Source organism: Macaca fascicularis, chromosome 19 (assembly GCF_037993035.2).
Source record: "Macaca fascicularis isolate 582-1 chromosome 19, T2T-MFA8v1.1".
NCBI classification, from domain to species: domain Eukaryota; kingdom Metazoa; phylum Chordata; class Mammalia; order Primates; family Cercopithecidae; genus Macaca; species Macaca fascicularis.
In genome coordinates, this window is record NC_088393.1 from 6,110,844 (window position 1) to 6,129,256 (window position 18,413).

Sequence of the window (18,413 nt, forward strand, 5' to 3'; positions counted from 1 at the left end):
ACCTGTTTCCCAGACATTTTGGGGCTGCCACTCTCTGCGTGAGACAACAGCCACCCTTTCTTTCGATCACATCCCCTACGCCTCACTTCCTCTCTCCGCGGTCCCCCTTCCTCAATTCAGAATGTCACCTGGAGATAAAATAACATGCATTTGAGCCTCAACCTCCTTCTGGCACCCCCTCTCCTCTGCCCCACAAGCCACAAGCTGAAAGCCGGCAGCTTTCCGATTCCAGACCAAGGTAAGGTGTGAAGATGACAAAATTCAGTCTGAAAAGCCCTCGAACCTTCAAACCCCCGACAGGTGCCTTTGTCCGTGAACCTGTGAATTTTTGGTTTTTATGCTTTGTTTTGCTTTGTATCAGCTTGCCACACGAATCCTGTGAGGAACAGCAGTTACGTCTTAATCTCCTCTCCTCCTGTCCCCTCCAGAGGCTAGGCCTGGTGAGCGGTTGGAGGGTGGGGTGGAGTGGGGGGTCTCTCTTCAAATTCCCCTCCCTGGGCATCTTTTGCCGCAGGGAAGGACGGAGGAAGGGCAACCTGCACAGGCTTTGCCCGAGAGGGGTTCTCATCCTCCTTGCAAATTCTAAGAGGATGCCCACCCATTGGAAGGTGAGCCAGGAGCCTGCCCTGGATGCAGAGGACAGCCGGGGACTGCCCCTTTCTGGGACCCCTGCCTCCTTCCAGAAAGCACGAGACCCTCCCAGAAGGGGACCACAGCAGTCGCCACTGCGCCCGCCAGACCTAAAGCTCATCTCAAGATCTTCCCGTGGCTCCGACCGACTCCACAAATGGAGCCTAATGGGTAGCAGGGGGAAGGAATTGCTCTCAGCCGAAAAACATTAAGCTTTGTCAATTATCCCCCAAACCCGCTGGGTTTAAAAATATCCCTTTTTATTTTTAGGGTTTTCCCTCCCGCTCGCCCCCATCCCGAACTCTCTCCACGCCCCGCTTCTTCCCCCACGCACACGGCGGCTGCACTGTCACAGAAAGCAGGTGAACGCGGGGCCACGGGGTGCTCGGGTAGAAATGCCACGTCGCGCCACCAAGTCACACCGTCCCTGCCCGTCCCTCTCCGGCCACCCCGCTAACTATCGTCTTGGGGCCATGCAGCCGCTGGAATAATCAGTGAAGCCACAGGTCTCCCCGTCTTGGCAAGTAGAGGTGTGCACTGCCCTCAGACATCTGCGAACCGCTGTTCAATGCCAACCCCAAAGGCAGAAGGGGAAACCAAGTCACCTCCCAGAAAGACGTCTGATGAGCAGAGATGGATTTGCTTCCAGACTGGTACCAGGTCTGGGGAAACCCAGGCAGAGCCCCAGGCTCTGTGCAACTCAAAGAAGAAAAAAATGGGTGCACAGTGATGGCTCCAGGTCCGCCCACCCAGATGCTACCACGAAATCCCTGGCATCCACGAAGCTTCCCCCGGTCCACGGTGGAAGTTGGGGGAAAATGGACTTGTGTCTCCAAGCAGGGTCCATGGACACTTGACAACGCCTGAAATCCCCTGTGAGGCAGGAAAAAAAGGCGCACAGAACGCTCAACCGGGGTATAAGGAGTGATTTTTTTTTTTCTCTGCTGGCAGCAGGCAGGAACCTGGGGTTTGAATGTCCCCTTCTCCGTCGCCACCACAGGCAGACTTCAGAGGCTCTCAAGGTTTCCTGGAGAGGAGGAAATCATGCCCGGAGCTGACCTGCCAACCAGTAGCACCCTCCAGCGCCACAGCCGGGCCACACCAAAATGACCTGTCACCAATCTCCTGCGGGGAGTGGGGAGGGGGCCAGTTCACCGCCTCTCGGGACAGCATCTCCGGACGGCCACTGACAGTACCAGTCTCTGTCACCCCCTGGGGGGTTAGGGGCAATGTCATTGGACAGGGTGGCAGAAATAGAAAAGTGCGTGAGCTCACCAGGCAGCCTGGGTCTCCCGCGACGTTTTGTTTGCCTAAGCCCAATTAGAACAACTCTCAGGGTGATGAGTATGGCGGGTGGTGACCCCCCCGGGGGCTGGGAGGCCTGGCCCCCACGCAGAAGTGCATCGTCATGATGAAGGTGTCCCCCGGGCCTGGGGAACAGGGCAGGACCCTGCTTTCTGGAGGGGAAGAATGAAGACACCGCCAGTCTGCCAGCCAGAAAGAGATGCCCCACGGAAGGCTTTGTGGAGGGCAGCGGGGTGGGGGGGGGTTCCCAGGAGGGGGCTCAGGCCCAAGCTGGGGGGCTGTGGGATTTGGGGGCGGGAAGCAGCCGCCCCCAGCCCCAGCTGCCTGCCTTCCACTGCCAAAATATCAGCTGGCAGAGAAAGAAGAGCAGAGGGACAGAAGGCAGGCGCGATTGGCAGGGGGAGGGGGCACAAAGGAAGGGACCCTGGGAGGGGGAGGGGACTTATGCAAATGGCAGATTCGACCAAGTCCCTGGGCCATTAATAAACGCTCCAGCAGCTGCCGCTGGTACCGCAGGAGCAGAGGCGCTGGCTGGCTCCCTTCTCCCGGGCGGAAAGCAGCAGAGAGAGGGAAGAAGGGCGCCCCAGACAAAGAGGCGCCGTCACCCCCTGCACCCCAAGGACAGCAGCTATAGGGGGGCAACCAGAGAAGGCCAGAATCCCAGCAGCCAAAGTCCGCGTGGTGGCGGAGGGGAGCCCGGAGCGGGTGGGTCCCTGTCCTTGGGACCCTAGGGGTCTTCCTGCCTCCTCCGGCTTCTAGGTGTATCCCTACTGCTCAGCCGGGACTCGGACACCTCGGACACCCGCTTCACCAGCTTCGGCTGCCGGGATGTGTTTTTAGGGGCTCGGCCAGAGGCAGAAGGGACCCATGCTCAGAAGGGGGCTCCCCTAGATTGTGACAGTGGGACAGGGGAATCCCAGCTGAGCCCAGAAGGGGGAGGCAAGGCACCCCCATGATGCGCTGGGAGGGTTGTTAATTTGGGGGATGAGGTCCCAAGAGGTAGCTGGATTTGAGGAAGGGTTGCAGAGGAAGGAACGTTCTTGGAAGCTGCATATTTAGGGAACCACGAGAAGACGATGTGAGATTGGGGAAAGAGGGTCAACCGAAGAAGGAGGTCCCAGATTTGGGGCGGGGGGGTGTGGTTGAAAAAAAGAATCCCAGTTTGTGGGAAAGGTTCCCTGATATGAGGATCCTGGAGAGAAAGCGGCCGAAGGGGAGTTCCCCAATTTGGGAAGGGGGGGAATTGCTGGGAAATGTCCAGGATTTGTAGGGGGAGGTCCGAAGGGGAGGATCTTAATTTTAGGAGAGATTCCCATAAAGAGCGGTGAACTTGGCCGCAGCCTGGCCGAACCCTCGCACCCACGGCGGCGCGGGCACTCTAACCTGGGGGGCTCCCCTCAGGGCACGCCCCGCGCCCCCTTTAACCCGGTGCCGGCGGCCCCGCCCCCGGGATGACGTCACCGCCCCTCCCCCCCGCAGCCCCCAGGGGGCTCCCGGAGCGTGCGGAACCCGCGGGGCTGGCGGCTCCAGGGGCGGCTTCCCCACTCTTGGGATCCCCACGGGGCCCCCAGCGTGGAGGGGAGACTAGGGTGCTGGGCGTGCGCGTCTGCCCGCCAGAGCCCCTGGGGCTGGGGGCTGAGGTTCGCCCCTGGGTGGGAGCGCTGGAAGGGGGCGCCGGGGCCGCAAAAGGGTGGGGCAAGGCCCGAGTGCCGGAGGGGCGACCTCCCATAAGGCAACGACAGGGCCCGGAGTGTGCCAGGGGAGACGGCGTAGACTCGGGGGTCTCCAGGGGAGGGGGACCCGGAGAGGAAAGGAGGCGGGCGCAGCAGCCCTGGAGCCACCCCGCCTCCAGCCACCCGTCCCGGCTCCTCTCCGCTCCGGGGCGCCTGCACGACCCCGATCCCCCGGCACAGCGCCCCCTGCCTCCAGGACCCGCCCGGGGACCCAGGCCGGACGCCGCTGGGGCCGGCACCCGCTCCGCACACACGCGCGCCCCCCTCCGCGCCTCTGCCCCGCCCGCAGCCCGGGGTGGTGCAGCCGGCGGCGCTGGGCAGCTTCCAACACCGCGCTTCGGGCGCTTCCAGCCCAGCCCCCTCCCACGCCGCGGGCGAAGCCCCCCAGCCCCGCCCGCCGAGTGCTCCCAGCGCGGTCCCGGCCCAGCCCCTCGGGGTATTGTCCGGGCTCAGCTCCCGGGACGCAGGGGCTGGGCGTGCAACCGGCTGCAGTCGAGCATCCTCCGAGCACAATGGCCGTGCAGGCTTCCCCGGCACAAAGCCGGCGCGCTGCCCACTCAGCTGCCTCCGAGACCCCCCTTGGAGCGCCTGCATTTTTTTTTCCTCGAATCCATGATTTTTTTTTTTTTTTTTTGGCTTTACCTGGAGGCTGGCTGGGCTGGGCTCCCCCGGCTCTGCCCCGCTTCACATCCTAGCTGTTGCATGGAATCCGAGCGGAGCCCGAGCGCCAGCGGCTCGCGGCGTGCGCGCGCCGGCCGGGCTGCCGGGCGGGCGGCGCGAGGACACTCACTGCGGCTCGCGCTCCCCTCGCGCCGGCTCGCGCGCCCCCCCAGCCGGTGACGTCATCCCTTCCGCCAGCGCCGCCGCCGCCGCCGCCGCCGGGTCGGGGGCAGGGCCGGCCCGGGCGCGTCACTGCGCAGCCGCGCGGCTGCCACGCCCCCCGGCCAATGGGACGGCGCGGCGCGGTCACGTGGCCCCGGGGTGTTCAAAGGGCCGCGGGAGCACGTGGGGCCCTGGGCTTCGCGGGACACGTGGGCGGCGGTAGTGTTGGTGGTGGCGGCGGGAAGGGCCCCTCGGGCTACTGTCCGTGCGGGAGCCCCAGCGTCCTGGGTGCAAAGGGCCTGGCACTTTCTGTGTGCTGCTCTAAACTCTGCCAGGGCTCCCTAGTGTCCTTGGAATAAAATCCAACCTCGTCTCTGCAGCTCGCCGTTTCACATTAGCGCACACTACCCTGTCCCCTCCCCCTGGCCATGTCATTGCTCCAGCAAAACCAGCTACTCCTTCTTGTCTTTTTAAGAGATGAGGTCTGACACCCAGGCCTCAGTATAGTGGTATGATCATAGCTCACTGCAGCTTCAAACTCCTGGGCTCAGGTGATCCTCCTGCCTCAACCTCCTGAATAGTTGGGCTCAGGTGATCCTCCCGCCTCAGCCTCCTGAGTAGTTGGGCTCAGGTGATCCTCCCGCCTCAGCCTCCTGAGTAGTTGGGCTCAGGTGATCCTCCCGCCTCAGCCTCCTGAGTAGGGCTCAGGTGATCCTCCAGCCTCAGCCTCCTGAGTAGTTGGGCTCAGGTGATCCTCCCACCTCAGCCAGCTTCTTACAGTTCCTCTAACTTGAGCATCCAAAATCATCTCCTTCTCATCTTTCCAGTTTCTGCTCAGATAAGCAGCGCCTGGGAGAAGCCCTCCCTGACAACAGCTACCAGCCACGCCCCACTCCACTCTATCCCATTATCCCGTTTTGTTGTTGTTGTTGTTGTTTGTTTTTGAGTCAGAGTCTCACTCTGTCGCCCAGGCTGGAGTGCAGTGGCACAATCGCGGCTCACTGCCACCTCCGCCTCCCGGATTCAAGCGATTCTCCTGTCTCAACCTCCTGAGTAGCTGGAATTACAGGCGTGCTGTCACCACGCCTGGCTACTTTTGTATTTTTGTTAGAGACGGGGTTTCACCATGCTGGCCAGGTTGGTCTTGAACTCCTGACCTCAGGTGATCCGTCTGCCTCAGTCTCCCAAAGTGCTGGGATTACAGGCGTGAGCCACTGCGCCCGGTCCCATTATCCCGTTTTTATTCTAGTTATACTACAGTGTGGCTCCAGGGATCCCTATGTGCAGGAATGAATGGATGATGGAGCACTTCCTATAGAGTAAGCACTTTACACAGGTCTCGACTAATTACCATTCCCGGCTGCCCTGGAGTCAGGACAAGCCACAGCTGGAACCCAGCTAAAACACTGACTTGCTGCATGAGACCCTGAGCCTCACTTTCCCCATCTGTAGAATGGATTTGCCTCTGGATCTCGGCTCTTATCTGTAAAATGGGGCAAGGTAGCCCCTGCTCCCAAGGAAGGTGTGATGATGAATTGCTGTAATGTGGCTGCCTGGCTGCCATTGGTGCCTGAAGATGGAATAATAAGAAAAAAGAGGCTGGGCCCAGTGACTCACGCCTGTAATCCTAGCACTTTGGGAAGCCGGGGTGGGCAGAGCACTTGAGATCAGGAGTTCAAGACCAGGCTGGCCGACATGGCGAAACCCCATCTCTACTAAAAATACAAAAATTAGCTGGACGTGGTGGCAGGTGCCTGTAGTCTCAGCTACTTGGGAGAATGGGGCAGAAGAAACGCTTGAACCCAGGAGGTGAAGGTTGCACTGAGCCGAGATCACGTCACTGCACACTCCAGCCTGGGTGACAGAGTGAGACTCCACCTAAAAAAAAAAAAAAAAAAAAGGCAGAAGTAAAAAATAAAAGGGGTATATTGACAAAGGTACAGGGGTTGGACGGCTCACAGCCACCAAACAAGATTGCACATCAGTCCTTGTGTTTTGATCATGTCGAAAGCATTTATTTCCTCAAGGCACATATTTGGAGAAGGTGCCCAACAGAGGAACCCAACTTTAGAATTGGCTTTTTTTTTTTTGCCTCCAAAATTGTTGATTCATTCATTCCGGGCCAAAGATGCAGATAAACAAAAAGCATTAACCCGGGGAACAAAACGATAAGGCGGAAGTCATAAACAGGAGAAGAGAGAGGAGATAATGAATAATTTAACAAGGAACCTAAATTAAGCTTGGAGTTTCCCAGCGGCCAGTGCAGCGGCCAGGTTTGCAGAGCCTACTTTGTTTTTCTTCCTGGCAGGGTGACCCTGACCTGACCGTCTACAATCTGGCCTCAGTTTCCTCATCCAAGCAATGGGAATATGATCGCATTTTGAAGGATCAAATGGGGCAGTCTGTGCACAAAATGCTTAGCGTGGTTTCTCACGCACAGTGGGTGCTCAAGCCTTGCATAATTGGTGGAGACGCAGTAAAATGAGATGGCCGATCGTAGGGGGGTTGATCGTGGCATGAACCCCAGCCCAGTGACCTATTTGGGGAGTGACCTTGAACAAGTGGCCGCAACACTATGAGCCTAGCTGTCCCCATCTAGAAAAGGAGGACAACCACTTGTACCTCTGAGGGATTTTGTGAGCAGTTGAAGAAAACAGATTTAAAATGCATTGTGGCAGCTGGGTGCCGTGGCTCACGCCAGTAATCCCAGCACTTTGGGAGACCAGGACAGGTGGATCACTTGAGGTCAGGAGTTCGAGACCAGCCTGGCCAACATGGCAAAACCCTTTCTCTACTAAAAATACAAAAATTAGCCAGGTGTGATGGTATGTGCCTGTAATCCCAGCTACTCAGGAGGCCGAGGCAGGAGAATTGCTTAAACCCAGGAGGTGGAGGTTGCAGTGAGCCGAGATCACACCACTGCATTCCAGCCTGGGCAACAGAGTGAGACTCCTTCTCAAACAAAAAATACATTGGCCTGGTGCAGTGGCTTATGCCTGTAATCCCAGCACTTTGAGAGGCCGAGGCAGGTGGATTGCCTGAGTTCAGGAGTTTGAGATCAGCCTGGCTAACATGGTGAAACCCCGTCTCTACTAAAAATACAAAAATTAGCTAGGCATGGCGGTGCGTGCCTATAGTCCCACCTACTCAGAAGACAGGAGGATTGCTTCTACCCAGGAGGCAGAGGTGGTAGTGAGCTGAGAGCCACTGCACTCCATCCTGGCAACCGAGTGAGACTTTGTCTCAAAACAACAACAACAACAAAAAAAAAAACATTCTAGCATGTGCTTGGGAAACCCATCCATTCAGGCCATGCATTCGGCCCCCCTCCCAGGTTGTTTGAAGTGCTGTGGACAACAGAAGTAAACGAAACAGTCTAAAATCCCTAGAGTTGGCTGGGCCCTTTGGCCCAGCACTTTAGGAGGCTGAGACGGGAGGATGGCTTGAGCCCAGGTATTTGGGACTAGCCTGGGCAACACAGGGAGACCCTGTCTCTACAAAAATGTTTAGAAGTTAGCTGGGCATGGTGGTGCACATCTGTGATCCCAGCTACCTGGAAGGTTGAGGTAGGAGGATCGTTTGGATGCGAAGGTTGAGGCTGCAGTGAATTCTAATCATGCCACTGCACTCCAGCCTGGGTAACAGAGCAAAAATTCCTGGAGTTAACAGTGCTGGGAGGAAATAGGAAATATCTCACTTAGAGTAAGAGCTTAAGTTCTTCCCACAGCTCACCAAGCTCTGCATAACCTACCCCCTTCCCCTCCCTACCCTCCCCTCCTCCCTCTCTCACCCTTGTTCACTCTGTTCCAGCCACTCGGGCCCCCTTGCTATGCCTCCAACACACCAGGTAAGGTCCTGCCACAGAACCTTTGCACCCTCTGTTCCCTCTGACCAGGATGCTGTTCCTCCTGCTTCTCTGAAGGCCAGGTGTTCCTCGTTGCTCTTTGAGTCTCTGAGAGACCTTCCCAGACCATCTTACTGAGGTGGCCATATGATCATCTTCACCTCAGTATCAGATTATTTATCATGATTTGGAATGATATTGTATTTTGGCCATTTTGCTTGTTTCCTGTGTGTCTCCCTACTCTAGCTGTGCCTCAGTTTGCCTGTCTGTAAATGGGAATAATAATAATCTTGGTTCCTTAGGGCTGTCTGGAGGGTGAAATGAATCACACTATGTCAACCACCTGCTACCAGGTGCAGACTCAAGAGAGGATTGTCCAATAAGTGTGGTCACTGTAGGCTGGGCGCGATGGCTCACACCTGTAATCCCAGCACTTTGGGAGGCCAAGGTGGGCAGATCATCTGAGGCCAGGAGTTCAAGACCAGCCTGGCCAACATGGTAAAACCCTGTGTCTACTAAAAATACAAAAAAATAGCCAGGAGTGGTGGTAGGTGCCTATAATCCCAGCTACTTGGGAGGCTGGGGCAGAAGAATTGCTTGAACCTGGTGGGCGGAGGTTGCAGTGAGCTGAGATTGTGCCATTGCACTCTGGGTAATAAGAAAGAAACTCTGTCTAAAAAAAAAAAAATGTGTTCACTGTAAATGAGAAAACTATGGTTCCCTAGCCAGAAACAAAAGATGATCATACAAGTCAATACAACAAGAACAGAAAATTATATAATTCTTTTTTTTTTCCCCAAGACAGGGCTTCACTCTGTTACCCAGGATGGAGTGCAATGGCACAATCACAGCTCACCGCAGCCTCGACTCAAGTGATCCTCCCAGTGCAGCTGCCCAGGTAGCTGGGACGCCAGGCACAGACCACTACACCTGGCTAATTTTTAATTTTTTTGTAGAGACAGGCTCTCCCTATGTTACCTGGCCTGGTCTTGAACTCCTCGGCTTAAATTACCCTCCCACCTCCCCCTCCCAAAGTGACGGGATTATAGGCATGAGCTACTGTGTGCAGTCAAGCCAAGAACAGAACATTCTAGTCTGATGCGGTTGCAGCCTCTGGACAGCCACAGGAAATTGACACGTGTTAGAAAGGTGTTAAAGACACAACAGCACCAAGCTAACTAAGCCTTCCTGCAGGCCAAGGCTTGAAGAGAACCGAGGAGAGAATGTCGTCCCCAGGGGCATGGCTCAACCCTCCAAGTTCCACACCGTGAAAAACACTCAGATTGGGAGGTAGGGCATGGTGGGTTCTGGGTCTCTTTCCTGTCTGCTGACGTGGTGACTGGCGCACACACACTGAGGGTGTGAGTCATTGTTGGGTGAAAAGTTCAGTCAATAAACATTTGTTGCTTCTTCAGGAGGGTTGTGGGGGGGGGGGCGGGGCTCTTCCCACTCTCCCACCCTCCTCTTCCTTTTCTGCCAGACCAACCTCTGCCTAGGAGTCTCCCAGAACCTGGTAATTAGCTCCATTGTGGTTTTGTTGAGATAACTCCAAGGGAACCATCAGCCGCCCATCACTGTGTACAAACAGGACTCTTCATGCCAAGTTCAGGATTGTCTGCAAAGAACTCAGTCTTAAATTCCTGTGAGACAGGTCCAAAACATCTCCCCTAAACTTCGCCTATGCCAGAGATTCCACTATCATTACACATTACTTCAAATTTAATGTTGTTCTCTCTGCTCCTCTCTCTGTCTCTTTCTCCCCGCAAATTCCTTCAAACACCAAAGAGAAGAGGAGCAAATAGGAACATCCCATTTGCTGTACACCTGCTCTGTGCTGGGCTCCATTTGGGGTTCACTTGGCGGTCCCCTGATTTAGCTGATTGGGTAAGTGTTGGAGGATTTGGGGAGGCATGGGTTAGTAAAACACTCAACAAACTATGCATAGAATGAAACTTTCTCAACCTAATAAAAGGCATCTACAGTCAATATCATACTTTATGGTGAAAGACTGGATGTTTTCCCTCTAAGATCAGGAACAAGGTGAGAATGCTCCCTCCCACCACTTCTATTCAACATTGTACTGAAACCTATAACCAGGCAACTAGGCGAGAAAATAAAATAAAAGGCATTCATATTGGAAAGGAAGAAATTGAACTCTCTCTATTTGCACATGACATCATTTTGCATATAGAAAATCCTAAGGGATCCACTAAAAACCTATTAAAACTAGTAAATGAATTCATCAAGGCAGCAAGATATGAAATCAATACACAAAAATCCATTGTATTTCCTATGCAGTGACAATGAACAAACCAAATGAAATTAAGAAACCAATTCTATTTACAATTGATGAAAAAGAATAAAATACTTAGGAATATATTTCCAAAAGAAGTGCAAAACTTATACTATAAAAATAACAAAACGTTGAAAGATTAAAGAAGACTTAAATAAATGGAAAGACATCCCATGCTCATGGATTGGAAGAATAATATTGTTAAGATGTCTATACTCCCCCAATTGATCTAAAGATTCAACCCAATCCCCATCAAAATTTCAGTTAGCTTCTTTGCAGAAATTGGCAAGCTGATCCTCAAATTCATGTGAAAATGTTCAAGGAACTTAGAACAGCCAAAACAATCTTGAAAAAGAACAAAATTGGAGGACTCGGATTTCCCAATTTCAAAACTTATTACAAACCTACTGTAACCAGGACAATGACATACTGGCGTAAGGATAGACATACAGATCAATGGGGTAGAATTGAGAGTGCAGAATAAACCCTCATATCTATGGTGAATTGATTTTCATCAAGTTGTCAATTCAGTGGGAAAAGAATAGTCTTTTCAACAAGTGGGGCCAGGACAATTCCATATTCACATGTAAAAGAATGAAGTTGAACCGCCACCTCACACCATATACAAAAATCAACTCAACATGGATGATAGACCTAAATGTAAGAGCTTAAACTATAAAACTCTTAGGAAAGAATGCAGAGGAATAAATCTTAATGATCTTGAATTAGGCAATGGATTCTTTTGAGGTTTCTTTCCAGGTGATTAAAATGTTCTGAAATTAAAATGTTAAAAATGTTCTAAAATGAAATAAAATTTAAAAAAAATGTCTAAAATATGGATGATTGGTGATGGTGATGTCCCTTATACAAAGGGGAAATTTGGACAGAGACAGACCCACATAGAGGGGAGATGATGTGAAGAGATACAAGGAGAAGGCAGCCATCTGCAAGCCAAGGAGCGAGGCCTTGGAGTAACCAATCCTGGCTGGGTGCGATGGCTCGCGCCTGTAATTCCAGCCCTTTGGGAGGCCAAGGCGGGTGGATCACCTGAGGTAAGGAGTCTGAGACTAGCCTAGCCAACATGGAGAAACCCTGTCTCTACTAAAAAAAAAAACAAAAAATTAGCCAGGTGTGGGCGGTGGTGGGCACCTGTAATCCCAGCTACTTGGGAGGCTGAGGCAGGAGAATCACTTGATCCTGGGAGGCAGAGGTCGCAGTGAGCTGAGATCACATTATTGCACTCCAGCCTGGGCAACAAGAGTGAAACTCTGTCTCCAAAAAAAAAAGAAAAATTGTTTTTGCCATGTTGGCCAGGCTGGTCTTGAACTTATGACCTCAGGTGATCCACCCACCTCGGCCTCCCAAAGTGCTGGGATTATGGGCATGAGCCACCACACCTGGCCAGGATTGGTTACTTCTGAGGCCTCTACTCCTTGGTTTGCAGACTGCCGCCTTCTCCCTGTGTCTCTTCTTCACATCATCTTCCCTCTACGTGGGGTCTGTCTCTGTATCCAAATTTCCCCTTTGTATAAGGACACCCATCATATAGGATCAGGACCCACCCTAATGCCCTCATTTTAACTTTACTTCTGTAAAGACCGTATTTCCAAATAAGGTCACATTCTGAGGTCCTAGGGGTTAGGACTTCAACATCTCTTTTGGGGGAATGCAGTTCAACCCCATAAAAGACCCTTTCCCTGACAGTGGCTTCACTGATACCCCTCAAGGACTTTACCTACTCCTGGACCAGGAGCTTGACATCCCCATGATATACAGCAAGAGATGCTAGACCCTAGCCCAAAATCCATGAGCACCCTTTGTTGATTGCAGTAAGATCCAGGTTAGTGGGGAGGCAGGGGATGCCATGCAGCCAGCCTCTCAGCTCTGGGGCCTGGCTGGCCCTTGAAAAGATCAAGGGGCTTTGTTCTCTCACTCTTTCTGGGGGATGCAATGACAAATTCAAATCAGGCCTCTGTTGTCTCCTGCCAGCTGGCAGTGCAGGCGGGGCCTCTTGGTTCATCCCTTCTCAAGGAGAGAGGCTTGGATTCTCCACCAGGTGGGGTCTGTGCTGGGTGTTGTGTGCAGAGTCAGAGGGACATGCCTGACAATGCCATCTGGACCCCTGCCACAAGCCTCACCAAGCCAAGGGCCTTCTAGGGCCATCAATGTGGGCCCCGAGTGTGGCACTTGAAACTTTGAGAGGCTACAATTTTTTTTTTTTTTTTTTTTTTTTTTTTGAGAGAGAGTCTCAGTTTGTCACTTGGGCTGGAGTGTAGTTGCATGATCATAGCTCACTGCAGCCTCAAACTCATGTACTCAAACAACCCTCCCACCTTAGCCTCCAAGTAGCTGGACTTACAGGTGTGCACGCCAGCCCGCCCATCTCATTTTTGTATTTTTTTTCTTTTTTGAGATGGAGTCTCGTTCTGTCACCAGGCTGGAGTGCAGTGGCACGATCTTGGCTCACTGCAACCTCTCCCTCCCGAGTTCAAGTGAGTCTCCTGCCTCAGCCTCCTGAGTAACTGGGACTAGAGGCCCGTGCCGCCACGCCTGGCTAATTTTTGTATTTTGGGTAGAGACGGGGTTTCACCCTGTTGGCCAGAATGGTCTCGATCTCTTGACCTCATGATCCGCCCACTTCGGGCTCCCAAAATGCATTTTTGTATTTTTTTTTGTAGTGATGGGGGGTTTCACCATGTTGCCCAGGTTGGTCTGGAACTCCTGGGCTCAAGCGATCCTGACACTTCAGCCTCCTGAGTTGCTGGGACTACAGACATGTGCCACTACGCCCAGATAATTAATTTTTTTTTTTTTTCTGTAAACATGGGGTCTCGTTGTGTTGCCTAGGCTGATCTCGAACTCCTGGCCTCAAGTGGTCCTCCGTCCTCAGCCTCCTGGAGCCCTGGGATTACAGATGTGAGCCACCATGCTGGCCTCACAAAGTGATTTTAAGTTCTAGGCACGGAGCATGAAACACTACGGAATCATTGCCTGCCAGTTATTCACCTCTAAGAACACGATTTTCCTTGAGCTTGTTAATGTCCCTAGGATTTGTTAATTTCATGGCTGGGTCTTTATTGTTTTTCTTTGTAACTTTTCGTCTTACTTATTCATTTGACTTGTTACATTGTTACTTGCATTTGTGTTTTCATTCCATTGATACTTGGATCCAGCACTGGAGACATGACCTAGTTTCTTTCAGGCTGAGTGCGGTGGCTCACACTTGTAATCCCAACACTTCGGGAGACCTAGGTGGGTGGATTGCCTGAACTCGGGAGTTTGAGACCAGCCTGGCTAACATGGTGAAATCACGTCTCTACTAAAAATACAAAAATTAGCCTGGTGCGGTGGCTCACACCTGTAATCCCAGCTAACTGGGAGGCTGAGGCAGGAGAATCATTTGAACCTGGAGGTGGAGGTTGCAGTGAGCTGAGATCATGCTACTGCACTCCAGACTTGGACAGAGGAGACTCCATCTAAAAAGAAGAAGAAGAAGAAGAAGAAGAAGAAGAAGAAGAAGAAGAAGAAGAAGAAGAAGAAGAAGAAGAAGAAGAAGAAGAAGAAGAAGAAGAAGAAGAAGAAGAAGAAGAAGAAAGGAGGAAGGAGGAAGGAGGAAGGAGGAAGGAGGAAGGAGGAAGGAGGAAGGAGGAAGGAGGAAGGAGGAAGGAGGAAGGAGGAAGGAGGAAGGAGGAAGGAAGAAGGAAGAAGGAAGAAGAAGGAGGGACATTTATTTAGGCCAGGTGTGGTGACTCACACCTATTATCCCAGCACTTTGGGAGGCTGAGGCAGGTAGATCACCTGAGGTCAGGAGTTTGAGACCAGCCTGGCCAACAAAATGAAACCTCATTTCTACTAAAAATACAAAAATTAGCCAGGCATGCTAGTGCCCACCTGTAATCCCAGCTCCTCCAGAAGCTGAGGCAGGAGAATTGCTTGAGCCCAGAAAGCGGAGATTGCAGTGAGCTGAGATTGCGCCACTGCACTCCAGCCTGGGTGACAGAGTGAGACCCTGTCTCAATAAATAAATAAAAAATAAAAAGACATTTAGTTACTGTATTAGTCCGTCCTCACATTGCTGTAAGGAAATACCTGAGACTAATTAATAAAGAAAAGAGCTTTAATTGACTTACGGTTCCACATGGCTGGGGGAAGCCTCAGGAAACTTACAATCAAGGTGGAAGGCACCTCTTCACAGGGTGGCAGGAGAGCGACCGAGAGAGGGAGAAACTTGCCAAGCATTTATAAAACCATCAGATCTCGTGAGAACTCACTCACAGCATGGGGAAACTACCCCCATGATCCAATCATTTCCCACCAGGTGCCTCCCACGACAAATGTGGATTGTGGGGATTACAATTCAAGAGGAGGTCAGGTAATGGCTCACACCTGTCATCCCAGCACTTTGGAAGGCTAAGGGAGACGGATCACCTGAGGTCAGAAGTTCGAGACCAGCCTGGCCAACAGGGTGAAGCCCCGCCTCTATCGGGGAAAAAAAAAGGGGGGGGGGGCCGGGTGTGATGGCTCATGCCTGTAATCCCAGCACTTTGGGAGGCTGAGGTGAGCAGATCATGAGGTCAGGAGATCGAAGCCATCCTGGCCAACACAGTGAAACCCCATCTCTTCTAAATATACAAAAAATTAGCCGAGCATGGTGGCGGGTGCCTGTAGTCCCAGCTACTCGGGAGGCTGAGGCAGGAGAATGGTGTGAACCCAGGAGGTGGACCTTACAGTGAGCCAAGATGGCGCCACTGCACTCCAGCCTGGACGACAGAGCAAGACTCCATCTCAGAAAAAAAAAAAAAAAAAATAGCTGGGCATGCTGGCGTGCACCCGTGGTCCCAGCTACTCCAGAGGCTGAAGTGGGAGAATTGCTTGAACCCAGGAGGCAGAAGTCGCAGTGAGCCGGGATCGTGCCTCTGAACTCCAGCCTGAGCGACCAAATGAGACCCTGTCTCAAAACACACACACACACACACACACACGCGCGCACACACAAACACGCACACACACACGCGCACACACACGCACGCGCACACACACGCACAATTCAAGATGAGATTTGGGCAGGGACATGGCCAAACCATATTAGTTACCTAAAAGCAAACAAGTGGATGTAAATAAAATGTTAAGTAACTGATGGTATGCACAGAGTGGGAGGAAGTTGTTTGAAGAGGACTGAAGTGAGGACAGGTTGAACCACCTCCTTGAAATGTGCTAACACCCAGGCAGCATGGGCCTTCATAGACCCATTTTATAGTGGAAGAAACTGAGGCTTGGGGAGGTGGAGTCACTGGCCCAGGGACACGTTTGAAGCACAGGTCAGCCCGACTACAAAAGATGTGCTCTTTCCTTCCCTGGCGGTCCTGCCTCTGGATATTTCCTTGAGCTGTTCCAACCACCTGGCTTTTCCTCTGCCCATCTCTGCCACTTTATGCCCCTGCCACCTCCAGAAAGCCCTCCTGACTCTTCCAGCCCACAGCCCCTGGGTCTTTCATCACTATGACGGCTGGGCTGGGGTCTGGCACAGGCAGGGGCTTATCCACTCATCCCACAGAAGGGAGCACACCATGGAGCTGGCTGGATACCTGTTGAGTTTGTGAGACCTTGCATTGGCACAAAAAGGGTTAACTCACTTCATTTGCATACGGTGCCCAGATTCATCTTGGGAATACACTGCAGCATAATTGAAGAGAGGAAGGGGAGTTGCTGATACCCTGGAGGGGTGGATGAAGGGGAAAGGGCTCATTGTAGGCGAAACTAGAGGATCCTGGGCTGGGGGAGGGGAAAGGACTTAAGGCACAGATCACCCTAACTGATGTGGGGCCACTTAGAATGATATTCTTCCTCTCATGACACACTGGTTTTGTTTTTGCATATTTTATATATTTTTCCTCAGACTATAATAAGGTTAATCTTGGTTCATATAGATCGGACACATAGCACATCCTTCTGAAAGCTGAGCAAACAGCAGTCCTAATGGGCGATTCAACCCACCTAGTGTTAACCACTGTGCAGATCAGTATGTAAGTCTATCAACAAATATCCATGAGCAGCTTCTAGTTGAGTAGTTTAATGACATGCAGTTCTTAGAGCAGTACGTGGCACATAGCAGGCACTTAACAAATACCACAGTTTTTTGTTTTTTTTTTAGACGGAGTCTCGCTCTTTCACCCAGGCTGGAGTGCAGTGGCATGATCTTGGCTCACTGCAACCTCCGCCTCCTGGGTTCAAGCGATTGTCCTGCCTCAGCCTCCTGAAAATAGTTGGGACTACAGGGCCACACCACCATACCTGGCTAATTTTTGTATTTTTAGTAGAGACGAGGTTTCGCCATGTTGGCCGATCCGGTCTCGAACTCCTGACCTCAGGTGATCCGCCCGCTTCGGCCTCCTAAACTGTTGGGATTACAGGCGTGAGCCACCGCGCCTGGCCAATATTGTCATTTCACACCTTCAGAGAAGACAGCAGGCATGCATGGATGTGAACTTAACCCTCCCGCAGCCACCCTCGCTGGCTCCCACCCACCCTGGCCCACAGGGAATGGCTTCGACCAGGAGGCTGAGACCATGAGGCAGCGAGTGGGATCGTCCTGGCAGCGGAGATGTTGCACAGGATAAAACGGGAAGGGCTAAATAAATCTGCTTGAGATGTGTCCCAATTACCCGCTCAAACTCCTCTGCCTGTGCCTGGCACTCTGGGGCCCTGGAGAGGGGAGATTTTCAATGCCCGAGAGGCTCAGGGTTGCTGCGGCATTTCAGATGCAGCACACAGGTCCTCCAGCCTGTGGTCATTGTCCTTGCCCCCCAATATTGTCATAATTTTTGGGGGGGGACAGAAAGAACCCCAAATATTGGGGTGTCTCTGAGCTGGGAAGGCCCCAACATAGAGCAACAGAACCTTCCATCGGATGATCACCTGTTAGGTGCTGTGGGCCAAGACCTTCCCAAGCAGCTGGGCAGCAAAAATCAACGCTAGGAGATCAGACTAATTATTTTCGTTCCCTTTTTGCAGCTGAGCAAACTGAGACTCAGAGAGGGAAGGGTGATACTGACCCTCCGATAGCTTGGGAGAGGCAGGGCTGGGCTTTCAGCCTCAGGTCTGACTCTGGCTCATTCCTTAATTCACTTACGTGTTTAACAGATATTTATTGAGCAACTACCAAGTGCCAGGCACTGTTCTAGGCACGAGGAAAAAGCAGGGGACAAAATAGAGCAATAACTCCAGCCCTCATGGGCTTACTTTTTTAATGGGGGAGATGGGCATGAACCAGATTAAAAAAAAAAAATGTATCATGGGTCAGATGGGACATGCCAGGGAGGAACATGAAAGAGGAAATGGGAAGGGTTGGGGTGTAATTGTGCATAGGTGGTCACAGAAAGCCTCACTGTGATGGATTTTTTTGTTTGTTTTTTATTTTTATTTATTTTTGAGACAGCATCTCACTCTGTCACCCAGGCTGCAGTGCAGTGGCACAATCTCAGCTCACTGCAACCTCCACCTCCTGGGTTCAAGCGATTCTCCTGCCTCAGCCTCCCGAGTAGCTGGGATGACAGGCATGCGCCACCACACAGGCTAATTTTTGTATTTTTAATAGAGATGGGGTTTCAACATGTTGGTCCGGCTGGTCTTGAACTCCTGGCCTTAATAGATCTGCCTGCCTTGCATCCCAAAGTGCTGAGATAACAGGCATAAGCCACTGCACCTGGCCCATCACTGTGATGTTTGAACAGAGGCCAGGATGACGTGAAGGAAGAGCTTTCCAGGCAGAAGACACAGCCCATGCAAA

The 18,413-nt window shown here is 52.3% G+C and overlaps 1 protein-coding gene across 12 annotated transcripts in view; it reads right to left on the reverse strand.

Moving 5' to 3' along the window:
- Positions 1 to 4,459, reverse strand: part of PTPRS (protein tyrosine phosphatase receptor type S) — a 134,627-nt gene extending 130,168 nt beyond the window's left edge. For all 12 annotated transcript variants that reach the window (XM_065535150.1, XM_065535149.1, XM_005587609.4 and 9 more), the window contains exon 1: positions 4,311 to 4,459. The gene's annotated coding sequence lies outside the window, so the exon portion shown is untranslated. The remainder of the gene's footprint in view (positions 1 to 4,310) is intronic.
- Positions 4,460 to 18,413: the final 13,954 nt, after the last annotated feature.